This window comes from Pipistrellus hanaki (assembly GCF_964339955.1).
Source record: "Pipistrellus hanaki genome assembly, chromosome: 5".
NCBI lineage: Eukaryota > Metazoa > Chordata > Mammalia > Chiroptera > Vespertilionidae > Pipistrellus > Pipistrellus hanaki.
Window position 1 is genome coordinate 56,370,400 of NC_140507.1, and position 25,309 is coordinate 56,395,708.

Consider the following 25,309-nt stretch of genomic DNA (forward strand, 5'->3'; position numbering starts at 1 on the left):
AACTTAAGTAAATATTAAATTAAATAGAAGTTTATAATACATTTCGGTTTTCATAGAAAGTAGAAAGAAGAAGAAAACATACTAATTATGAGAAAAATATAGATTTTAAATGTCTTATACTACTTGTCTCAATAAAAACTTTCAAAATAAAAAAATAAGCCACAGAAAGATAAGTATCACATTATCTCACTCATATGTGGAATCTAATGAACCAAATAAGCTGATGATCAAAAATAGACCCAGAGACATAGAAGGGAAGGCAGGGGAGGTTTGGTGGGAAGACATCAACCAATGAAGTTGTATGCATATACAAAGGGTGGTGAGGGTGGGTGGGATGAATGGGAGCATGTTGAAAGAGGTTAGTGGGGGAAAAAGGAGGACATATGTAATACTTTCAACAATAAAGATAAAAAAATAAAAATAAATAAAAATATATATTAATTTTTTCTTACATTCAACACACATCTTTGTTACTTACATTATATATATTTTTGTTAAGTTCTTTCATAATATTATAATCTATATATATAAAAGCCTAAGTGACCATTACAACCGATTGACTGACTGGATCAGTTGACCAAACGACTGTCGACTGGTTGCTATGATGTGCTCTGACCACCAGGGGGCAGACATTCAATGCAGGAACTGCCCCCCGGTGGTCAGTGTGCTCTCACAGCCAACCTCCCATGACCAGCCAATCTCCTACAGTCCCTTTTCTCAGCTGGCTGGTCCCGATTGGCTCCAATAGGCCCCAACAGGATTGGGCAAGACAACCATATCAGCCCCAATTGGCCCCAGTTAGCACCGAGCCCCTGATTGCCAGTCAGGCTAAGGAACCCTAGCTATACACAAATTCGTGCCACAGGCCTCTAGTATCTTAATAAAATGACTGAGCTTTCCTGGCATTTTTATGTGCAGAAACTAAGCTAAGATCTGAATTATATTATCTTCAAAACAATTTTAAGAAGATGTACCCATTTTCATCTTATAAATGAGAAATCAAAATTCATATAAATGTTAAGGAATTTTCTGAAGCCATGAATTCATTTAATATATTAATTAGCTAGGCATAACATTCAGGATAGGTTTAATAGCCAGAAAAGTTAAAAATAAAATAAGAAAACTGTAAAAGTATAATTCAATGCCAAATATCATTGTAGAAATTTAGTCACATGTAAAAAATGAATATGTTCTTAAAGTTTCTAGTCTGGGTAAATACAAGGGAAGATTCGCCTTGTTCTACTATATTTAAATTATTATTCATGTCCTCTACTTCAGGGACTAATAATCAGTTTTTTCCTAACCCAATAATTAGAAATAATAACACCTTTGTGAATATTGTCAAAGCACATTATTAATACAACATATTGGCTCATACTCCAACATATCCAGTGAATATTTATTCTGTACTGTGTGTCTGCTCTAAGTAATACATGTTGAGGTCAAAACTATGACTTTCTAGTCCTGTTATTCCTGTGCCATGAACACAGTAGATACTCTTAAATTGAATCTCTGAGAATCTTTAACTAGGAATAATACTTGATTGCTGGTATTTAAAACAGAGAGACAGAGAATGTCATGGTGACACTTCACTTTGAAACAACTTGGGAGAGAAGTGAAATTAAGCGCCAAAAGGCTTACTACTTGTGAGTGAGTGAGTTTGTGTGACCATGTGGAAGGGTGTATTAGACACAAGCAGAGAGGCACCCTAAGTTGTGCAAGCCCCTGCAAGAACCACCAGATAATATCCACTCACACCCAACCCCCACCTGACCACTGGGAACTACCTTTTCTTCCCCAAGACCTTGAATATTAATCTCATTATAGCCTTTATATTTTGTCTGTATCAGTCATTATTTAGATTCTAGAAATACCTGGTCGTCCTTTTTTCCACTGACTCTCATCACAGCACTTGATTGCTAATGCTTTCCCAAACCATAATTGAAAATGGAATAGCCATATCCATTCCCTCTCTCCAACTTTTAAAATTTATTTTCATTCATAGAACTCTTCACCCTTCCTTAAGATATATATTTCACTTATTTGTTGTGGTTTTTTGTTTTTTTTTAATGTTTCCTTCCATTAGGATGCAAGCTACTATTCATCTTGCTGTACACCTGTATCTAGAACAGTGTTTGGCAGGTGGTAAAAATTCAACAAATAGATAGAAAATGAATGACTGCATCTCTTGACTAGAATAAGACTGATATTAAGATGATACATGTATTTGTATCATGTAGTAAATTATACATAATTATGTAGTTCATTATAATTATTTTATTAATTACAATTAGTAAGTTAATTAGATATATATTTATATTTTTATCATTTTATCAGAGTTAAATCAACAAAACAATGCTTAAAAACTTTATGTATATTTCAATATTATTACATAGTTTTCTATTTATTTTTTTACCTACATAGATTTATTTAAATTGAAAAAAAAAATAAATTCTACATGTCTATAAGACTGAGGTAATGCATAAGAGGTTTTCTATTTGGAATATGTCTCATTAATATTAAGTATTAGTTATTGACTAGACAACTAAAACATGGATAATCAATAAAATCAATCTCCAGTTCTGATTATCCATTTTCCATATTTTCCTCAGAGGACTTTTAGTACATTGAATCTAATAAAATCATATGTATAGACCTCATGTTTGCCAAATATTTGTGTGTCAACTGTGTAATGAATCCCTTCTTGGGACCAAAAAGTGAAATGTGAGACTTCTGAGATTTCATAGACATATTGTAGATATAAATACAAATACATGTGCATATTTATAAGTTTTACAAATACACATATACATAAATGTGATTGAAAATATATTTGTGTTTCAAGATACACACAAGAAACATACATTCATCATTCTGATTATGGAAATCTTAATTATAGTCCACAATATGTGTGAGAGAGCTAATCATGTATTTCATACAGTGTGTTTCTTCAACAAGCATTTATGGAATATTAAATACAGGGATTCATTAGCACTCTAGAATTGTAAAATACAGTTACTAAATTCAAACCCTCAAAATGGTTGTGTTATTTATTACTAGCGGCCCGATGCATGAATATTTGGCAAGAGTAAGCCTTCCTTCCCCCAGCTGCCAGCACTTCTTTCCCCCAACTCTGAAGCCTGGGACCCGGGCTCTGGCACTGGCTTCCTTTCACTGGCTTCCCTCAGGCCCAGCTTCAACAGGAAGGACGTCCATAATGATTTCCAGAAGATATCTGGACTCATTACCCTTTTATAATTATAGATTATTTTAAAGTAAACAGTGCATACTTATCCTGTTTTAGGTACTTTCATGTTGAAAGTGATTGTTGAAACGTAATCTTATAATAGTCCTGGGATGCAGAAAATGCATTTCTTTTATCCAAATGAAATCACTAAATCTTGGAGAAATAAAGTAACTTTCCCAAGGACAAGAGAGGGAACAGACAAAATCATTGAGATTGACAAAAGGAAACAGAAAAGGATAAATTGGATAATGAAGATAAAGCAACAATACACTGACCTTGAGAAAAACCGTCTAATGTGCTTTCAGATTGTTCCTCCTGCTCCTCCATAAGCACAACCACAGTATTCCCATGTGCATTTCTTTGCCAGGTTGACATGAATGTCTTCTAAATGTTGCTGTAGCTCTGGTTTAGGGCCATCTTCTCAAGGAAGATTCCCTGGGATGCATAGAGACCACCCTAATTGCTGGTCTTGTACATGAGTAATGTACTTCCTGAAGTCTCCCAAATTTTGAACCATCAGCAGTAATTGGTGTTTGCAGAGAGGTCTTTACAGAACTTAATATTCTCAGGCATTTACTATATATTAAGTTTTCTGTTAGGTTCATTCTATATAGTCGATCATTTAATTTTGAGTATTCCTATGTGGTAAGTAGTTTTATTACTGTCTTATAGATGAGGAAATTGGAGTTCACAAATGTTTAGTAATCATTTAATTTCACACAGTGAGCAAGTTGGGAAGCAGGATTCAGGATTTAATACATATGTTTCCCATTGAGTACTTTTGACGTATAGGTAATAATTTGACCTATAGGTCATATATTTCCTATTCTCCCTTATTCTGATCACATAATAATAAGAATTTTATTTATTGGTCACTTTGTGGTTGAATGAGACTTTGTGTCTAGTTCTGGCCAGTGAATTGTGAGCACTGCCATGCAATGCATCTGGGCTAAACATTATCATTATAAAATCACCCTGAACTCTCTTTTGCCTCCAGCATGGCAAACAAATCTGATCAAGGTAGTGTCAGCTTAAATATCTAAAGTCTAAGCAACTAGGATGAATCAAACATGTGCTTAATTAGTGATTCTCTAGTAATGTGAAAGGAGGGCGGGAGGCGACTTTGGTTTTAAACAACTGAGATTTGGGTGTTGTTATCTCAACATATCCATAGTCTATTCTCATCAATAAAGACGAAACTAGAATTTAAATCCCTATCACCTAACCACAAATCCTGGGCTCTTTTTGCTGTACAATCTTGACTTTCAGTTTCACTTCCACTCTTGGCGATGTTCTTACTCTTTTATTCTCTACTAGAGAACTATGAGCCATGAGGCTGGAAGGGGGGCACTGGGGCAGCTTGACCCATTCTCCACACCCCTTCCCAATCCCTCCTGCCACAGCCTCCGGCCCCCTGTCTACCAGCAGCCCTGCTCCCACCACTGCTGCTCCCACACACTGATGGTTCTGGGCACCCACTGACAGTGTGGAGTGATTGGAGCCAGCCAGGATGGTACAATCAGCAGGTGTAAGTGTTGGCTCTTGTCCCATCGCCCCTCAGGAGCAAGGGAAGGTAGAGAAGCCCTCAGGGGTTATTGGGGCCAGCAGCTGTTGTTTGCACCCATTGATGGCATCAAGTGATCAGGACTGGTGCTGAGTGCCTGCAGTGGGTGTGAGCAGTGGCTCTGGCACCAGCTGCAATTGTGAACAGGGCTGGAGCTGGCAGCAGGTGCGAGTGCCTGGTGGGATCGCAGCACGGGAACAAAGAATTTACAGTAACCACCAGAGGCTTGCCCTGATGACAGGGACTGGCACCCCACCTTGGTCTGGCGCTCACCTACTTCACCACCCTGCCATGGCCAATGCCTACCATGTCCCATGCGCTCCCTCTAGTGGTCAGTGCACATCATAGTGACCAAATGTTTGGTTGGTTGGTTGGTCTGCCATTTGGTCTATTTGTATATTAGGGTTTTATATATATACTGGAGGCCCAAAGCGAATGAAATCGTGTGCGAGTAGCTTGCTTCTGCTTGCCTTAGCTGGCTGCCCTGTCCATCGCTGCTCATAGCTCGCTGTCCCGCCCTCCACCATTTGTAGCTCTCCACCACTAGTAGCTCAAGCCCCACCCTGTTCACCACGAGTGCTGCTGCTCCTTTGGCTGTGACAGCATTACTGTGTCATGGTCACAGGCCTTCCATTAATATCGACTAGAAGCAGGTGCATGAAATTTGTGCCTGGGTAGGGTCACTAGACCTGGCAGGTAATCAGGGCCAATCAGGGCCTTCCTTTCCTGGCTACTGCTGGCTGGGGCCTTCCTTCATTCTGCGCCATCCCCAGTGGTCAGTACATGTCATAGTGAGAGAGCAAACTAACTCCCAGTCTCCCAGTTGAACTCCCGAGGGTATACTTGGCATTATATATATATATATATATATATATATATATATATATATATATACACACACACACACACACACACACACACACACTTTGCATTATATATATATATACACACACACACACACACACACACACACACACACACACCGTATTTTCCGGCATATAAGACGACTTTTGAAACGAAAAAAAGTCAACCGAAAATCGGGGGCAAAAGACCAAAATTGCACAAAAATTACCTGCAGATCTTGACGGCAAAGTAAGTCTTTTCTTTGAAGTGGGGGGTAGTCTTATACAGCGAATAAAGGCCTAAACCTATGTTTTAACTGTAAAAATTAGGGGGTCGTCTTATACGCCGGAAAATACGGTGTGTGTGTGTGTGTGTGTGTGTGTGTGTGTGTGTGTGTGTGTGTGTAAATTTTTTTCTTTTTTTCTGGGTCATAATTTCTCATCTCAATTTAACTTCCTATTGTATTTATAACCCTAAAATATGTGTGTATTAATATTTTAGCTTGTTACCATATACCTTTATCGACTGATTGCAAATCCTGTCAGGGTTGGTACCATATCTTACATCCCTTTTCTTACCAGCTGTACTGATCACACTGCCACATTGCTTGCAGAAGACCATAATCAAAGTCAGGCTTGAGGGAAAAATCTTAGGACAGTAAGAGTGCTCTTTGAGAATTCCTACTGGGACCACTTAAAGAACTTAAAATGCTGACATTTTATGCGACTGGAGAATACTATGTCCAGCTTTACAATGCAGATCTACTCCTGCAAACAAAAATTACGTTATGATTCCTTTACTACCTAAATCGAATTGCTTACCTGTGAGAGTAGTTGCAAATGGACCAAAGAGTTTGCATGGTTTAATAAGTCCAGAGAGTGTCACTATGCACCGTAACACAGTGCAATTTAAATAAACCACTTGTGGGAGGTGATTTTTACTCTCAGTATTTTAAAAAAAAGATAGATGTGGACTCACAAAGAGTGGCAAGAGACAACTCTAGGGAAGGAGACAAACATTAAACAACTCATCAAAGCCACGACTGCTTAGAGGCTGGAAACCTTCAGGCAAACCCAGGAGCATTATTTCCAGACTGAGGAAAATTTGTGCCATTCCATCTGAAATATCTGACTGCTTGAAGGATGCTCAAGGGAAGGCCCTTTAAAATAGTCATATGTTTTTTTATATGTAGGGAAGCAATTCAGACCATTATTTGGTCTGAATGGAGAACAAAATTGGTGGTGAGGAGTAAAGGGGAACATGGGAAAAATAAATTAATTTTAAGTGACCAGAGTCACAGAGCTTCCTCATAATTAAAAACAAACTCAGTAATTAAAAACAAAAATTTATCTTGACATTTAAAAAAATATATGGCTTTATTTTATTTTATTTTATTTTTTAAAAATATATTTTATTGATTTTTTACAGAGAGGAAGGGAGAGAGATAGAGAGCTAGAAACGTTGATGAGAGAGAAACATCAACCAGCTGCCTCCTGCACACCCCCTACCGGGGATGTGCCCGCAACCAATGTACATGCCCTTGACCGGAATCGAACCTGGGACCTTTCAGTCTGTAGACTGACCCTCTACCACTGAGCCAAACTGGTTTGGCTATATGGCTTTATTTGTTTCTCTGAAGCATTACTGATGCTTTTACTAATGCAGAAGCACCAGAATATCAAGACCTAGAAATAATTTTTTTTACTGTTTATTTTCTTTTGATTGACTTCCAAAGAAAGCCTTCTTGTGTTTAAATATAGTTATATTTTCTCACCATGTATCTGGAAATGATAGTGCTGGATCATATCAATTTGCTAAAGAAAAACAAGCTATTAATTCACCCAAATCTACATTAATTGTGTTAAGCTAAGTCCTAATCAAAATATAAAAGTGTGGTTGTTTTGAACAGGAGAATTGAGTAAAAATACATTTACCTAACCATTAATAATGCATTGTCAAGCAATCATTTGCATTCACTACTCCAACGTGTAAATTAATTATAAGATGCCCTGTATATCTTTTATTATTAAAATTCTATTGTGAATTCAATTAGCAAAGATATATATTATAAATGAAAGAAATATCCTGATTTATGAGCTTGACATTTAGCATGGTTAAGAGATTAAAACTTTATAGTATACTAGAGTCTCAGTGCACAAAGATTTGTGCAAGAATGGGCCTTCCTTCCCCTGGCTGCCAGCACCACCTTCATTCTGACTGAGCCTTTTCGCTCCGGCCCTGAGTTGCCTTTCTGCCTTCCCGGCTGCTAAGAGGCCAGGAGCAGCTGGGGCAGTGTGGAAGCCTGGGAGGACACAAGTATTCCACCCTGCCCCAGGCCAACCAGTGCCTGCATATGCAAATTAACCCGCCATATTCACCCCTAATTGGCTGGTGGGCATCACAAAGGTAAGGTCATTTTGCATCTTACTCTTTTATTAGTGGAGATGAACTACAATGGAAAAGATTGGTATTCTTTTTAACTAATATGACCCACTGCTGATTGCTGGCATCAGTTCTCCTGTATGTAAATGAGAGTTTGTTTTTAGAGCCACACAACAATAAAAAATACTCAGTAAGTTTATATATATATATATATATATATATATATATATATATATATATATATATATATAATCTCAGATTAGAAAACTTAGAACCTAGGAAACAAAACAAGGCGAAGTTCTTTGGTAAAGGTCACACTACTAGGGGCTGCTCAGCTAAGATTTGATTTCCTGTCTTACAGAACAGTTCTCTTTTCCTTTAACATACTGCCCCTTAAATTAAGGCTTTTCTTCAAGTTCAGTTTTTATCAACAAAAAGGTATGTTCAATCATTATTTCAACAAATATTTATTAAGTACCTACTACACACAAGGTTCTGAGCAAAACAATTCAAATTGGGTTCTTAAATGCATGTATTGATTTGTCTGTGGTTATTAGTGTAGCAAACATCTCAAATGAATTGATTGAAAACACTATTCAAGACCTTATTTAAATGTGCAACCAAGGAACAATGCTTCAGGGATAGCCAGTGCAAAGTTTGGTTTCTAGGCGCTAGGTGACAGGAAAATAAATGGGGGTGACTACATATATTTGCTGGACTAGGCACTAGGAAAACATGTTTGGTTACAGCGTTGAATTAGCTGCCAGGTTGTCTGAAGGTGATTGCAAGTTTATCAGCTGTGTGGGTTGTCAATCACTACACTATCAATGAATGGAAACATCCAACAGAAATGCTTTATTAAATACTAGTAGCCCATCATGCAATATCAAGCACAGTAGGCTACCCGCTGTTTCCATGGGAGCCCTGTGGCTTCCTTGGTAACAGGGAGGGACTGCGCTGATTCCATGGGAGGCGGGACCACCATCTCCTCTCTGGGCCTGCACTCTGCCATGGAGGCTGTAGGCTGGCCCCTCTGTCTCTGTCTCCATCTCCACTCACCTGTGTATGCAACCCATTCCTGTCTGGTCATGACCTGTTACAGAGTTCCAGCCTAATTTGCACATTTCCTCTTTATATAGATAGATGCTGTTAGAAGTTTGCTTACATATGCTATCAGAAATGCTGGCAATGTGTGTTTTTTTTTTTTTTGTTTGTTTTTTTCTCGAGGTAGGGATCTCTTTTTCTGGGTGTTTTAATAGACTATTTTTATAGAGTATATGGTTTTCCTTATATACATCTTATGCATATTTTTTCAGGTTTATATTTATAGATTTTATTTTTTGGGGGGTGTTATGAAAATGGCATTGTTTACAATTTCAAATTCAACTTCCTCATTGCTGTTATAAAGGAGTTTTAGTAATTTCTGTATATTAACCTGCGTGCACATTTCTTTCTTTCTTTTTTTTTAATATATTGAATATTTTATTGAGTTTTTTACAAAGAGGAAGGGAAAGGAATAGAGACTTAGAAACATCTATGAGAGAGAAACATCAATCAGTTGCCTCCTGCACAACCCCTACTGGGGATGTGCCCGCAACGAAGATACATGCCCTTGACCAGAATTGAACCTGGGACCTTTCAGTCCACAGGCCAATGCTCTATCCACTGAGCCTAACCGGTTTTGGCCTGTGTGGACATACATTTACGGCTCTCTTGCAAACTTACTTTAAATCACGTATTAGTTCTAGGAGTTATGTCAAATCTCTCAAATTTTTGACATAGTTAATTGTCATCTGCAAGCAAAGACAATTTTATTTCTTTCTTTCCAATTTGAGTATGTTTTATTTTATTTTCTTGCATTATCAGACTTAATTCTGATATGGTGTTGAACAGGAGTGGTCAGAGAAGGTACTTTTGCCTTGTTTCTGATATTTGCACTAAGGCTTCTAGTTCTTTACCCTTAAGTGTAATGTTAGTTGTAGGGTTTTATTTTGTTTTGTTTTAGATATTCTTTAATTAAGGTGAGAAAGTTCTTCTTTATTCCCACTTTGGAGAGAGTTTTTATCATGAATAGGTATTGAATTTTGTCAAATGCATTTTCTGTACCTGTTGATATGATCATGTGATTTTTCTTCTCTAGCCTGGAGATGTGATTGATTACATTCATTAAATTTTTTAATGTTGGATTAGTTTGCATAGGTGTTATAATCCCACTTGTTCATAGTGCATAATTCTTTTCATACATTTTTAAATTCCATTTTCTATTATTTTATTGAAGATATTTTTCATCTATATTCACATGATATATTGTTATTTAGTTTCCTTGTAATTTCTTTAGTTTTGATAGTAAGGTAATGATGGTCCCTTAGGAAGTATTTTTTCTGCTTTTGTCTTCTAGAATAGATTGTAGAGAACTGGAATAATTTCTTCCACAAATGTTTGGTAGAATTTACCAGTGAACCCATCTGGGTGGGCATGGCAATTTTTGTTTTAATTATTGATGATTGGTGGCACTGAACATCTTTTCATTACATACTGGTGATTCACAATTTGTTTTGTGAATTGTCTGTTCAAATATTTTGCCCATTACTTGTAATATAATTTTTAAAATATGGAACGCTTCAGGAATTTGCATGTCATCCTTGTGCAGGGGTCATGCTAATCTTCTCTGTATCATTCCACTTTTAGTATATGTGCTTCTGGAGTGAGGACTATTATAATATTTCATTGTTCAGTTGTCTAAGTGCTTTATTTTTCATAGGTGCTTCAGAGAAATCTAATTATTTATGAAAATATTTATGTCATTGTAAAATTTAAAACAAGATAGAGCTACTGTTAGCCTCCTTGATGAGCTTTCATGGAAAACATCATGAAGACAATAAAATATTTACACATTTGGGCAAAAGTTTTAAATGTTTAAATAGTAATTAAAAGGTATAACTCCTAATACAAATTGGATATGACTAAACTATTTATTATATCTGAAGATATGTATGTATGTATATTTATATATTATATATTTCTATCATGTATATATTTAGAATTACTATATTTTATTCTACACCATAATAATCTTTTTTTTAAAAATATATTTTATTGATTTTTTTTTACAGAGAGGAAGGGAGAGAGATAGAGAACTAAGGAACATTGATGAGAGAGAAACATTGATCAGTTGCCTCTTGCCCGCAACCAATGTACATGCCCCAGACCAGAATCAAACCTGGGACCTTTCAGTCCACCGACTGATGCTCTACCACTGAGCCAAACTGGTTTCAGCAACCATAATATTCTTGATACTGATGTTTCATTGTTAAAAAAAAAAAAAAAAAAAGGCATTCATCTTCAGCAATTAGTTTGAGCTGCTGAAGTTAATCAGTCACACTCAATTTAAGGTCTAAAATAGTATTTCCATAGTATATCATCTCTATAACTCACTTTTCTGAGAGGATTAATGATATACAAAGGAGAAATTGCAGAGATATCATTGAAAAGAAGGAATTAAGACTTTAATTAGGAAAGGGAAGAGTTAAGAACACACAATTATTGTAATGAAATAAATTATCTTGTATTATTGCATTGTTTTAGAGTTTTAACAAGTCTTTAAAATAAATTACTATTTCCTTTTTTTAATAAGAAAGTAAAATAGATTCATTCTTCAAAGTTCTTTTTTTAAAATATATTTTAAAAAATATACCACAACTAAGGTACATGCCCTTGACCGGAATAGAACTAGGGACCCTTCAGTCCACAGGCCGATGCTCTATCTACTGAGCCAAATCAGTCTTGGCCATTCTCCTAAGTTCTACATTTCTGTCAGTACTGTAGGTAGGTGGCAAGAATTAATATGGTTTCAACAATATACTACTTTCTATACCAATACCATTTTAATTAAATGTTATTAGCTTTTTATATTTATACTAGAGGCCCGCTGCACAAAATTCATGCATGGGTAGTGTCCCTGGGTCTGGTTGGGATCAGGGCTGATCGGGGCCGTCTGGCTGCTGGCCAGGGCCTCTTTTCCTGGCTGCCAGCGACCAGCTGGGGCCTTCCTTAATTCTGCAACACCCCCTGGTGGTCAGTGCACATCATAGTGAGTGATAGAACTGTGGGGACACTTTGCACGTTATCCTCTTATACATATAGATTTTATTTTGGATTTATAGATACTTAAGAGATATATGTGAATAAATTTTACAACTCTACTAAGCTTGTATATTTATATTTATATTTATTTTTATTGATTTTTTACAGAAAGGAAGGGAGAGGAATAGAGAGTTAGAAACATCGATGGGAGAGAAACATCAACCAGCTGCCTCCTGCATACCCCCCACAGGGGATGTGCCTGCAACCAATGTATATGCCCTTGACAGGAATTGAACCTGGGACCTTTCAGTCCGCAGTCGGACGCTCTATCCACTGAGCCAAACCGGTTTCAGCTAAGCTTGTTATATTTAAACAATATATTGAAAAGAATTTAAGGCCACCTTGCTTGTTCACAGAACTATTTATTTCCTACAAATGGGGAACATACATTAATCAAGTATTGAAGATCCTAACAGAGTGCTAATATGTAGGCATCTATTACTATTACCAGATTACTAGTTTCTATTCTATTCTTAGTTTTAAGGTTACATGGGTAAAACAATAACAACAACAAAATAATAATAATATAAGAAAATGGAAGGTGAGCAGACAGTTAAGCAAAAAGCCTTTTGACTCTACTCCCACTTCACCTAGAACATCTCTGATTTATTTTGATTCATAAAAAGTGTTGAGTAAAATATTTCTGTTGCTTATAAAAATTAAATTATTAGACTGAGTGTTCTCAATTACTTAGTAATTTTATAAATTGTAATTTCAAATGTTTTACCTAGTTCCAAAAATCAAATTTATCCTCAAAGGATAAAGCGTAGCTAAAGCTAAACATCAAGGATAACACCTTTTTCTAGGAGATGAATTAAGTATTTAAGAAGAATAATTGCATTTATTTAGACATTTGTTACAAAAGCATTAGTGAAAGTTAAAGTAAAATGTATCTTATCTGATTATAAATCTAATACCTTCATTTTGCTAATAAAAATGTATGCCCTAATTGTTACATGCCCCAGTTTCAAAATCAAGTAATAATAGATTTTGGAATAAAATTCTGGTTTCCTAATAAAGAGTAGATAGGGACCTAACACATTAATATATTTTCTGATCTATCATAGGACTTACATACATAGGATAGATAGGTATTATATTTAGAAATATTTCCATCACAAGTATATTTCTACCAAGTCTACTGGATTTACCATTCCTGTATAGAAACTTTTCTTCAACACTTGATATTCCAAATAACTATGTGTTTACCCTGAAACGCAATACCTTTGAAATTCTCACTGTGAAATCCCAGCCATTATTTAAGACCTTCTCTGTATAATAAAATGCACCTCCTTTAAAACATAAATACAATTTTTTATGCTATACTTCAGAACCTATTGTTGTGTTCAATGTTCCTCTCTTTGGTAACTGTTCTTCAAAATCTTATAATTTTTGTCCTTTTGAATGTTATAATAAAGTCCCTTATTCACCACAGTGAAGTCTATATTCTTTGCCCCTGAGAACATTATTTCTCTGAAATGTTCTGCTGAAAATGGATTCTAATGACCAAGTCATTCGGAGAAAACTGCCTATTATGCTTCTGTGGAAATCCACAATGCACAAAAGTATATTAAAGCCTGAGAAATATTCTAAACTTTGCTTAACCTAGAATTTTCCAAATAAATGGACTATTGAAATTTTTGAATACCTTCTGATGTTCTGGGGAACACAATTCGGAAAACTCTGCTCTAGTGACTTTTAGAATTATTCCTGCTACACACACCAAAGGACTTGGGATTCTCTTGAAGCTAACAATGTTAAAGGTGAAGGTGGCAGCGATGTGTTGTTTTTATTGCTCTACAATATCCTATTACACAAAAATCCCAATTGGTTATGTATTCCACTATTGATAGATATTTGAATTGTTTCCATTTGGGGGTTATTGTGACTTTCTTTTTTTAAATATATTTTATTGACTTTTTTTACAGAGAGGAAGAGAGAGGGATAGAGAGTCAGAAACATGGATGAGAGAGAAACATCTATCAGCTGCCTCCTGCACACCTCCTACTGGGGATGTGCCTAAAACCAAAGTACATGCCTTTGACCGGAATTGAACCTGGGACCTTTCAGTTCGCAGGCTGATTGCTCTATTCACTGAGCCATACTGGTTAGGGCTGTGACTTTTTTGTGTATGCCTTTTGTTAGACATGTATATTCATTTCTCTTAGAGTATAATTGTGAGGTCATAGGGCTGCCATGTATTTAACTTTAATAAGTAATTTCAAAGTGTTTGTGCCAGCATATCTGTTTTTATAAAATATTTCAGAGTTGCTCTTAGGAATTATTTTAATTTCCGATCTTCCTTTTGTCTACCTAGATAGAAAGAAATGAGATGTGAGCAGATGATTTATTATTGCTGCTGCTGACAAATGTTGAGTAGAATAATTACAGTATAATTAAATGACTGAATATTCATCTTTTAAGAACAAAATACAATTGAGGCTCCAAAATTTCTTACTAAGGCCATTTTTGAAAGTATAATACAATGGAAATTAGTAAGCAATATCAGACACAGAAAAGCTCTTTCTTCAATTATGAATTTACCCTAATGATAAACAAATCCCATAACTTTATAGTTTAAGATTTTCTGGAAGACATATCCCTCTTTTGACATGTAAGAAAATAGTGACTATCAATTTAAACTTCCCATAGCCTTTGTATCTATTATAAACAACAAAGGTCCTAATTAATTACCTATAATAATCTATAATAATAAAAGCATAATATGCTAATTAGACCAGACAACCCAACAACCTTTTGGATGTCCTTCCAGATGGCCTTCCAGTTGAAATTGGGGCTGCAAGGGTTGAGATCTTTGCACGAATTTCATGTATCTGGCTTCTAGTTTAATATATTGTAAAAATCTCTCAGATATGGTGTTCATAATTATAGTCTTTAAAATAAGACACTGAAGCACAGCTTCTAGCCTCAATCCCTACTAGGATTAAATTCAACATTTTCTTTTTGTAATGTTTGCTGGTAGTTAGCAAAACAAGATTTTACTATAGAAAACACTTCTCTGAAAGATAGCCTGCCCCTGGGAAGCATGGTATTTTCTGTAAGAGAAGTTTGGGGTTTTTAACTGGCAATTTTAATGACCTAGTAGTCTTTAGGCTAGTCCAAATTTTCCAGAAGTGAAGAATTAGCTGAACATAATGAAGCAATGATAATATCAACAAAGCAAAATAAATAAATAAATAAAAATAAAGAGCACTGCCACACTTCAGTGGTTTTCTTTTAAAAAATCTTTTATTGATTTCAGAGAGAGGGAGAGAAGTAGAAATATCAATGATGAGAGTCATCAGTTAGCTGCCTCCCGCATGCCTCCTATTGGGGATTGAGCCATAATTCAGGCATGTGCCCTGACAGGAAATCAAACCATAACCTCCTGGTTTATGGTTGGATGCTCAACCACTGAGCCACACCAACAGGGTTGGTAGTTTTCATTTGTATTGACTGGAACACCAAAGTCTTATGTTACTGCTATGTTTTCCCACCTGCACTTGTAGTACCTTCCAATGTTGAGTGCTAGTTAATATTCAACTTTGTGAATATCTTATATTTCTTATAATATTATTATTAATTTTAGACACTTGCTAAACCTAGATGTTTACTAACATTACCTGAGCTACAAAGGTATAGACCTCTATGCTTCTGAAAGACATAGGCTTACCTATTTTTTGAATTATGTGCCAACTGCTAGCATCATCAATTTTCTAAATGAAGCTAATGTAGCTTCTTTTTTCCTTTTCAAACTGTAGGAAAATTATAGTCTTAATCAGTATGGGCTGCTATAATAAAAATGCCATAGATAGGTAGATTTAAGTCATAACCATTTATTTATCACACTTCTGAAGGCTAGGAAGTCAAACATCAAGCCAGCAGATCTGATGTATGATGAGAGGTATCTCACTGGTCCATAGATGACAGTATTCCTGTTATTTCATCACATGTTCAAGGGACATAGAGGACATGAGCGCTCTCAGTTGTTTTACACACACACACACACACACACACACACACACACATATATTGGCACTGATCCAATTTATGAGGACTCCCATTTTCATGATCTCATTACCTACCAAAAACTTCACCTTCAAATATCTTGAATATCTACATGTTATTAGCAGAATTTGTCATCAACATATGAATATTGAGGGACACAAGCATTCAGTCCATAGCAATAATTTCAAAATTACTTCTATCATTGTCTTATTATTGTCATCAGTAATATAAACCAGGAAAAATGATTTCTGGCAAAGAAAATGATCATCTATTGTGAATTTTACCTAATATCTGCCACAAAGTATAATAACTACTGACTTTCAACACAATAATTATATTTAGTGTTTTCATGGTGAAACATTGCATATACCTGCAGAACAATATTTTGTATTTTTGTCAGAATTGTTTCTTTTTAAAGATTTAAGAATACTTCAAGAATTATAGCTGTATATTGACTCTAAGGGACTCTAAAACAGTGGTTATAAATCTTGACAGATTGCCAGGCTGGAGCAGCTCAATTGGTTGAGCATCATCCTGTGCACCAAAAGGTTGCTGGTTCAATTCCTGGTCTGAGCACATACCTGAGTTGCAGGTTGAGCCCCCATTCTAGTCTGGGGCATGAGTGGAAGGCAGCCGATCAATCTCTCTCTCTCTCTCTCTCTCTCTCTCTCTCTCTCTCTCTCTCTCTCTCTCTCTGTGTGTGTGTCCTTGGGTAAAGATTACAGAAATTAAATCTTAAAAGATTTTCAGAATCATCTGGGAGCATATAAGATTGCAGGTGTCTTGCCCTACCTGGCTTGGCTCAGTGGACAGAGCATTAGCCTGCGGACTGAAGGGTCTCACATTCGATTCCCGTCAAGGGCACATGCCCGGGTTGTGGGCTCAATCCCCAGTGGGGTTGTGCAGGAGGCAGCCAATCAATGACTCTCTCTCATTATTGATGTTTCTATCTCTCTCTCCTTTCTTCTTCTCTGAAATCAATAAAAATATATTAAAAATAAAATTGCAGATGTCTTATCTATTTCCTTAAAAAATTAAATTAGAGCTTCTGGTTCCTGTATAAACTAAAGTTCAGTTTAAAAAGCACAAACATATGTTTAACTTAGAAATTATATGTAATAAGATTATATGAAGAGATAATGTAGATTTGTAAAATATGTATAAAATTTTTAATATTTAAAAATTTAAAAATATATGCATAAAATATACATATATTTGAATAAAATAGACATATATAAAAGATACACACATATATAAAGATACATAAGTATAAGATATGCATATATTTTGTATAAAATATATATAATTTGAATATAACCAATAAAGAAAATGGTCCCATTTAAAGGGAAACTCACTTCTTTGGTAACTATTTGATTGCAAATGTTGAAAGGTCAAAGAAAATAATAATGCAGCAACAGTAAGCAGATATAATGTAAGTGTGTGATGCATAGGATGGATGGTTGACTATAATATGCCCATGATATTAGCAGAAGAAAATTAAACTTAAAATCTGTGAAGCCACAGATAGGTTCTGGGAGAATGAACTCCAAACAAATAAGAACAGAGTTTCTAGAGGGAATATTTGAATTATCCCTTTAATTGCAGGTTGACTAGGGAAAGATGCATATAAACTTTTAATGACAACTTATGGTGAAAGAAATCCCAGAAGGAGGCAACACCTTTGTGCAGGGCAGATTGGTCCTGTTCATAATTAAGACAATATATTTGCTTATAACCATAACTGATACTAGTTTAAGATTATTAGGCAGGATGCCTATCTCTCAATTAAATCTCCAATATTAATATACCTTTATTTAAGTATGTATTTGTGCAGAGATTTCAACAGTAGATAGATAGCCCTTATACATTCAAAGAGATAGGCAATTTTTCAAGCAAAAATTGAGGCAACTGCAGGGTGCAATGGAAATGCATAGAATGGTCATTGAACCTGGTTTTGGCAGTGGAGTAAGTGAAGAAGCCACTTAGTGGAAATTTAGAAGAAAAATGTTGGTGCTACTTGGTAAAAAGAAGGGGGAAATGTGTTCTATGCAGGAGAAAAGATAACTGTATTAAAAAACTCTGAGAATGAGTTCAATGTTTTCAAAGGCTAAATGATTTTAACATATAGGAAAATAGGCAAAGTCAGTTACTCATTTTAAAGAGAAGAGAAGCATAGAGGTAATGGGAAAGTACTGTAAATAATAGTAAAACCTTTGAATATTATCCTAGGGTTGAGAAGTCAATGAAAGGGGCTTAAGAAGAAAACATAATAAAATGTTGGTAGTTTCATACATCTTAAAGATTAATAAAATATTTTGGTAATTTTTTTTTATAAAACATCATTTTGTAAAGCATATTTTTATCAGACTTTATTTTAGTTAATCATATTTTTGAAAGGCTAGTAATTCTGAACAATAATCTGAGGCTTGGATTGCGCTGTTGTCTGGCTGTAAGCTTAATGGGCTTGAAAATTAGCAGTAATACTACAAAACCATTTCCTTAAGGCTGTGGTTCGGAAAGTGTGGTTGGAGAATTAACCCCATCAGCATCCCATGGGGATTTGTTAGAAATAAGAATTTTCAGGTCCCACCCAAATCAACTAATTGGCCTTCTTAATATTTTTGACTCATGATAACATTTAAGAACTATTGCCTTAAAGAAAAGGCATGTGTCAAAATGTTTCCGTATTCCTCACTTCAAGATTTTAACATAAAAAGAAATTTCCTTTGTCTGGCTGGTGTAGCTCAGTTGGTTGAGCTTTCTCCCATGCACCCTGAGATTGCCAGTTCGATTCCAGGTCAGGGCACACGCCAGAGTTGTGGGCTTGATTCCCAGTAGAGGGCATGCAGGAGGCAGCAGATAGATGTTTCTCTCTCATAGATGTTTCTATATTTCTCTACCTCACACTTCCTTTCTCTGAAATAAATAAAAAGAAAAAAACAGTTCCCCTTTTACAACCAAATTAAATCAAAATTTCAAAATATAAGTATCCATACATTTAAATAATAATTGTTCCTTATCTTTAGATGTTACAGTATGTTATGTGTTTTGATGTGTTAAAAATCATCTGGTATACTGGATAATCATTCTTTTTTTTTAATTAAATACTTTCACATATGCCTGTTAAATAGTCTTTCAATTTAGAGTAAGTTACTCTGAATAACTCACAACCACAAATAAGTGGATAAAACTCTTCATTGCAGCTTTGAAAACATGCTGTTTTGAACTAAAATCTATGTCTTTGAAGCTTTCAATTACTGATGCTCACTCTGCTCTGTGGATTATATATAACATAGTTAAGATTCTTTCCACAGAGAAACCCTGGAAATATTTGAACATGGCTATCAGATTCCCTAAAATGCTCTTTTCCTCAAGCTGAAAATCTCTAGATTTATTAACCATTAGTTATATAACTTGGCTTCAAGTCCTCTGCCTTCATACTCTATTGAATGCAGTGCACTTTACTCCTTCCCTGTGAATTGAGATGATGCCTGGGACACAACCCAGTTCTCTAGATGTGATCTTCCCGCAAGTAAACTCAATTTCCTTCTGAATATGACATTTGTTTCAAATTAGTTAACTTATTTTTTAAAAAAATATATTTTATTGATTTTTTACAGAGAGGAAGAGAGAGGAATAGAGAGTTAGAAACATTGATGAGAGAGAATCATCGATCAGCTGCCTCCTGCACACCACACACTGGGGATGTGCCCGCAACCAAGGTACATGACCTTGACCGGAATCAAACCTGGGACCTTCCAGTCCGCAGGCCGACGCTCTATCCACTGAGCCAAACCGGTCTTGGCACAAATTAGTTAACTTATTAATAATAAATTAGTTGTTCCTTTTCTCTTGTTTTCATTCTTATTAAATTTGACTCATATTAGGCACTCTAGAATCAACAATCTGGAATCAGATTATGTGTTTTTGTTTTGTTCCGGGTTCTTTGCGGGGGAAGCAGGGTGAAGATGTTATTCTTTCCAACCTTGTTGAGTCAGGCTATTTTTTTAAAATTTTTTTTTTATGAATTTGACAGACTCTGTGTATTGAGAGTTAAACCAGTATGTTACTATTGTTTGTTTTGTTGTTATTTAGAAGTATTATACTGTGTGCATTCACTCATTTCTTTGTGTTTTTTGATTTTTCATTGAATTTATTAGGGTGACATTGCTTAATAAAAGTATATAGATTTCAGGGGTACAATTCTATAATATATCATCTGTGCATTGTATTGTGTGCTCACCACCACAAGTCAAGTCTCCTTCCATCAATGTTTATTCACCATTTATTCTCTCCTACATCCACTTACACTCCTTTCCTTCTGGTAATCATACTGCTGCCTTATTAAATATTAAACATTCCGGTTTTATTCATTTTTGCCACTTATATTTATGTTATTTTTAAAATAACATATTTTGTATATAATTATGTAAGATGACCACAATTTAGAAAATGTTGACATAATTATAGATACATTGAGAATATGAATGAATATTCAAATAGATTAAAGGACACACTTGTTCTAGAATAAAACCAGGTAATTCCGCATTCCATAACAATATTATAAAATGTGAAGTGAAGATCTACTCATTTTCTTTAGTGATAACCTTCATAAAGGGAAATAAAAAATAGTATATGGTGACTTTTACTAATAGTACTTATCACATTCTGCTTTCTACAGGCGCTCAGCTAGTAGGTGTACAAAACATATTGCTTTTGAAAATTGTTCAGGCATAAACTTGAATTCTTCTTTGTATGTTTTATGAATCTATGCTCTTCTTTTTTGGAGAGGGAGAAGTGTGGAAAGGGGAGGGTGGAGTTCATTGAAACCATGAATTTGAATGTAATTGTAATGGGGATATTTAGTCATTATAATCCCTTTAGTCCAGTGTTTTTCAACCTTTTTTGGGCAAAGGCACACTTGTTTCATGAAAAAAATCACGAGGCACACCACCATTAGAAAATGTTAAAAAATTTAACTCTATGCCTATATTGACTATATATAAAGTAATTCTCTTGAATAGGAATCAAATAAGCACAAAGAAAGTATTTTATAATTACTTTATTATGAAATATTAAGTAAACAAAATAGTGAAAAATTATAAAATTCTTGTCTTGTCTGCACCTACGGCACACCAGGCAACATCTCGCGGCACACTAGTGTGCTCCGGCACACTAGTGTGCCGCGGAACAGCGGTTGAAAAAACGCTGCTTTAGTCTATATATTTTATCAATATTTTTCTAATATTTTATTCTCTTAATGAAATTCCAGGAAAAGCAAAAGAACATTGGTGATTTTTTTTTCTTTCTGCATGGCAATTATAATGAAATAGTAGGCCTGTTATCTGGTAGATTTTTCCCAATTGCAAGTAAAGTTATAAACTAGTATATAACCAAAGAGATTAGGCTCACCTTAACTTTAATTAATATTATATTTACTTTTTAAAGAGTGATCTTATACAAACCAATATAAGAAAATATCATTGCAATATTTCATTGGGGCAGAATTTGAATTACTTTTTTTTTTAAATAAATTTTTATTGTTCATATTATTACAGATGTTCCTTTTTTTTCTCCCCCCCTTCATTGCTCTTCTCCACGAGATTCCCACCCCACCCTCTGCCCTTTCCCCACCCCCCATTGTCCTCATCCATAGGTGCACAGTTTATGTTCAGTCTCTTCCCACATCCCCCTCTCCCCTTTTCCCCCAAGAATCGTCAGTTCACTCCCCTTCCATACCTCTGATTCTATTATATTCAACAGTTAATATTGTTCATCAGATTTTTTTAAAATTTCCTTGATTTTTAGATTCATTTGTTGATAGTTACGTATTTGTTGTTCATAATTTTTATCTTTATTTACCTTTTCCTCTGAAAGAACCCCCTTAAGCAATTCATATAATTCTGGTTTGGTGTTGATTAACTCCTTTAGCTTTTTTTTATTAGTGAAGCTCTTTATCTGACTTTCGATTCTGAGTGGTAGCTTTGCTGGATAGATTATCTTTGGCTGTAGGTTCTTACTATTCATCAACTTGAATATTTCTTGCCATTCCTATCTGGCCTGCATGGTTTCTGTTGAGAAATCAGCTGACAATCATATAGGTGCTCCTTTATAGGTAACTACCTGCTTTGCTCTTGCTACTTTTAATATTCTCTCTTTGTCTTTTTCTCTTGGAATTTTAATTATGATGTGTCTTGGTGTGGTCCTCTTTGGATTCCTTTTGTTTGGAGTTCTGTGCGCTTCCTGGACTTGTAAGTCCAATTCTTTCACCAGGTGGGGGAAGTTTTCTGTCACTATTTCTTTCAGTATGTTTTCTATATCTTGCTCTCTCTCATCTTCTGGGACCCCCATAATTCTGATGTTGGTTCGCTTGAGGTTGTCCCAGAGGTTTCTTACATTATCTTCAATTTTCTGGATTCTCTTGCCTTCTTGCTTCTGCGGAGGAGTGTCTTCTGGCTCTTTATGTTCCAAATCTTTGACTTGATTCTTGCGATCTTCCATTCTGTTTTTAGGACTCTGTATAATATTTTTTATTTCAGACAATGTATTCTTTATTTCTTGTTGATCCCTTATCATTTCTTGTTGATTCCTTATTAATTCTAGTTGATCCCTTTTCATATCCTCATAGGTCTTATCGATCTTTTCTAGGAAATTCTTGAAAAACCTTATAAGCATAGATTTGAACTCTATATCCAGTCGCATTTTGTCCTCCATTTCTTTCGTTTGTGATCTATTTTGTCTAGCCATTAAAGCAGCTTCCCTGATGGGGCGGAGTTTCAGGGTGGAGCCTACAGCTTTGGCTTCTGTCAGCCCCACCCTATGCGGCTCCTGAGTCTCAGCGTCCTTCAGTGCTCGCTGCCGGCGCCTCTGAGAGAAAGGTGCCCTCGATTTTCGCCTGTTATCAAACAGTCTAGGCTCTCCCCCAATGAGCCCGGTATTGGGGTTCAGTTCAGTTGGAAGTGGAGTTGGAGGTGGCGTTCAGAGCAGTCCGGAGCTTCTGTCTCCTTCCCGCCAGGGCAATCCCGAGGCACAGCCAACCGTTCCTTCTCTGCACCCAATGTGCGCGCCTCCGGGACCTCCTTTCGCCGCTCCCCCGGGGTTCTGCCTTACAGCCCAGCTCCCTGTTTGAGTCTGGGTCCCCAGGGTCTGGCCTAGAACTGGGGTTCAGAGCAGTCGGAACTGGGGCCCAGCACAGTTGGAGATTTTATCTCCTTCCCGCTGGGGAACACCAGCCAGGCACTCAGCCTCCCCTCCTCTCCGGTTCCGTCCTCTCCGCACGTGCTGCGTGTCTCAGTACCTTAGGCTTTTACAGCTCCTCCGCACTTCCTTCTGGCTTTCTCCTTGCTTCTTGTTGTAGAATTTCCAGTCAGTCGACTTTCCTGTAGTTCTGGGTAATGTCCATTTTATATTTTAGTTGTATTTTATTGAAATTTTCGTGTGCGGCTGCGGCTAGGTGTTTACCTGGGCAGCCATCTTGGATTCTCCCCACAGCTCTCGAATTACTTTTTTTTTCATTTAGAGGTAAGTCAGTCATGATGGTGAAGAACAGGAAATCTGCAGAGTTCCAAACTCTGAATTGCTGTATTTTATACACTCACACTGTGCATTTCCTCATAGATTTCCTCAGATTTGGTGCACCAGAAAAATTAAGTCATTGTGTATACAACATAAATAAATTTTCTATCACAAACAAGTTACCACTTAAAAAAAAGTACATATATTTAAATAGTCCTGCCTTGGTAATTCACAAGATAATGAATAATGCTAAGATATTACTTATACTCTTTGATTTAACCAACTATTCAAATACATTATTTTATTTAACCATAGAATATACTTCATCTTTCAAAATCTAAAATTGTTATTTTCCAAAATTGAAATATTTATTGAGTGCCTAGGAATAAAGTTTTGAACTCTGAAAAAAAGATAAAAATCTATAGCTCTCATTTTGATAAACATTTTGAAAGACAAAAGGAAAGCAAAAGAGGGAAAAGAAAGTCTCAAGGCAAAATACATTTGAATTAAACCACTAAGATTGCCACAAATTCAGCACTAAGAAAGTAACAAAAAGGGAATTTTATTTTAGCCAGTGTCAATATTTAAAAGCGTCCCACAGAGCCATAATGCTTTAAAACAATAACAGCGAGCTACATATTCATTATGCCAGAACTGACAATTTTATAAATATCCTATATATTGTTAATGTTGCCAGTGGAATGTAAATAAGGTCAGGACATAAATGAGTAAACAAATACTATTTTCAATATTTAAATTTGAGAAAGAATAGCAAAAATAAAGGGGCGACAAGAAGAGGGAGAATGGGAAAGGAGAGAAGAAATATAAAAGTAATGCAGTAATATCTGAGCTAGAAACAATGTGAAATAAAGAAAAGTTGTTGGGGTACATTCTCTTAATATATTATGAAGTTCTAGATTTAGCCTGGTGGCTTGAGAAATTAAATACCTAAAGCTTGTATTTTGATAATGATTAAGAATGTATTGAATTTATTAAATATTAAGGGAATTGGGGAAAATATTATTAAATATTGTATCTAGCAACTACATTGACAATGCCCTGAGGCCAATAACACATTCAATTTCAGAGATCACCTGCTTAACATGCTGTAATGTTTTGAAAAACAGTGATTACATTTACTTTTTTTAAACCTAGTTTCAGGGGCCTCTACCTAATATAACTGACAATTTTTGATGTAAATTATGAAATTTTTAAGAACAAAACCATATAAGCAGGAAGTGGATATTTCAAAGGTAACAAATCCAAAGCCCTGTATTTTAGTTTCCAGGAGACTGACTACTTAGGTAGGATGAATCATCATTCAAGTATTTAACATGTGAGCCACCATGACAAGGCAGGAATTCTTATGCTCCACTCCATACAACACAAGTTCTATGGCAGCCACCCCAGTCAGACATATTTAATTATTTTTCAAAAATTATCTTCCAGTTTCCTTATACTGAAGCTGAAATAATGTTTTAAGTAATATTATTTTTATACTTCATAAATGCTTGAATTTTCTTTGCTCCTTTTTCTCTGTGGGTATCTTAACTTACATTAATAAACTAGAGGCCTGGAGCATGAAAATTCATGCACTGGACAGGGGG

General features: G+C 35.6%; 1 protein-coding gene across 1 annotated transcript in view; it reads left to right on the top strand.

The window, feature by feature from the left end:
- Positions 1 to 25,309, top strand: part of FSTL5 (follistatin like 5) — a 541,528-nt gene that overhangs the window by 50,658 nt on the left and 465,561 nt on the right. The gene's annotated exons all lie outside the window — the stretch shown is intronic.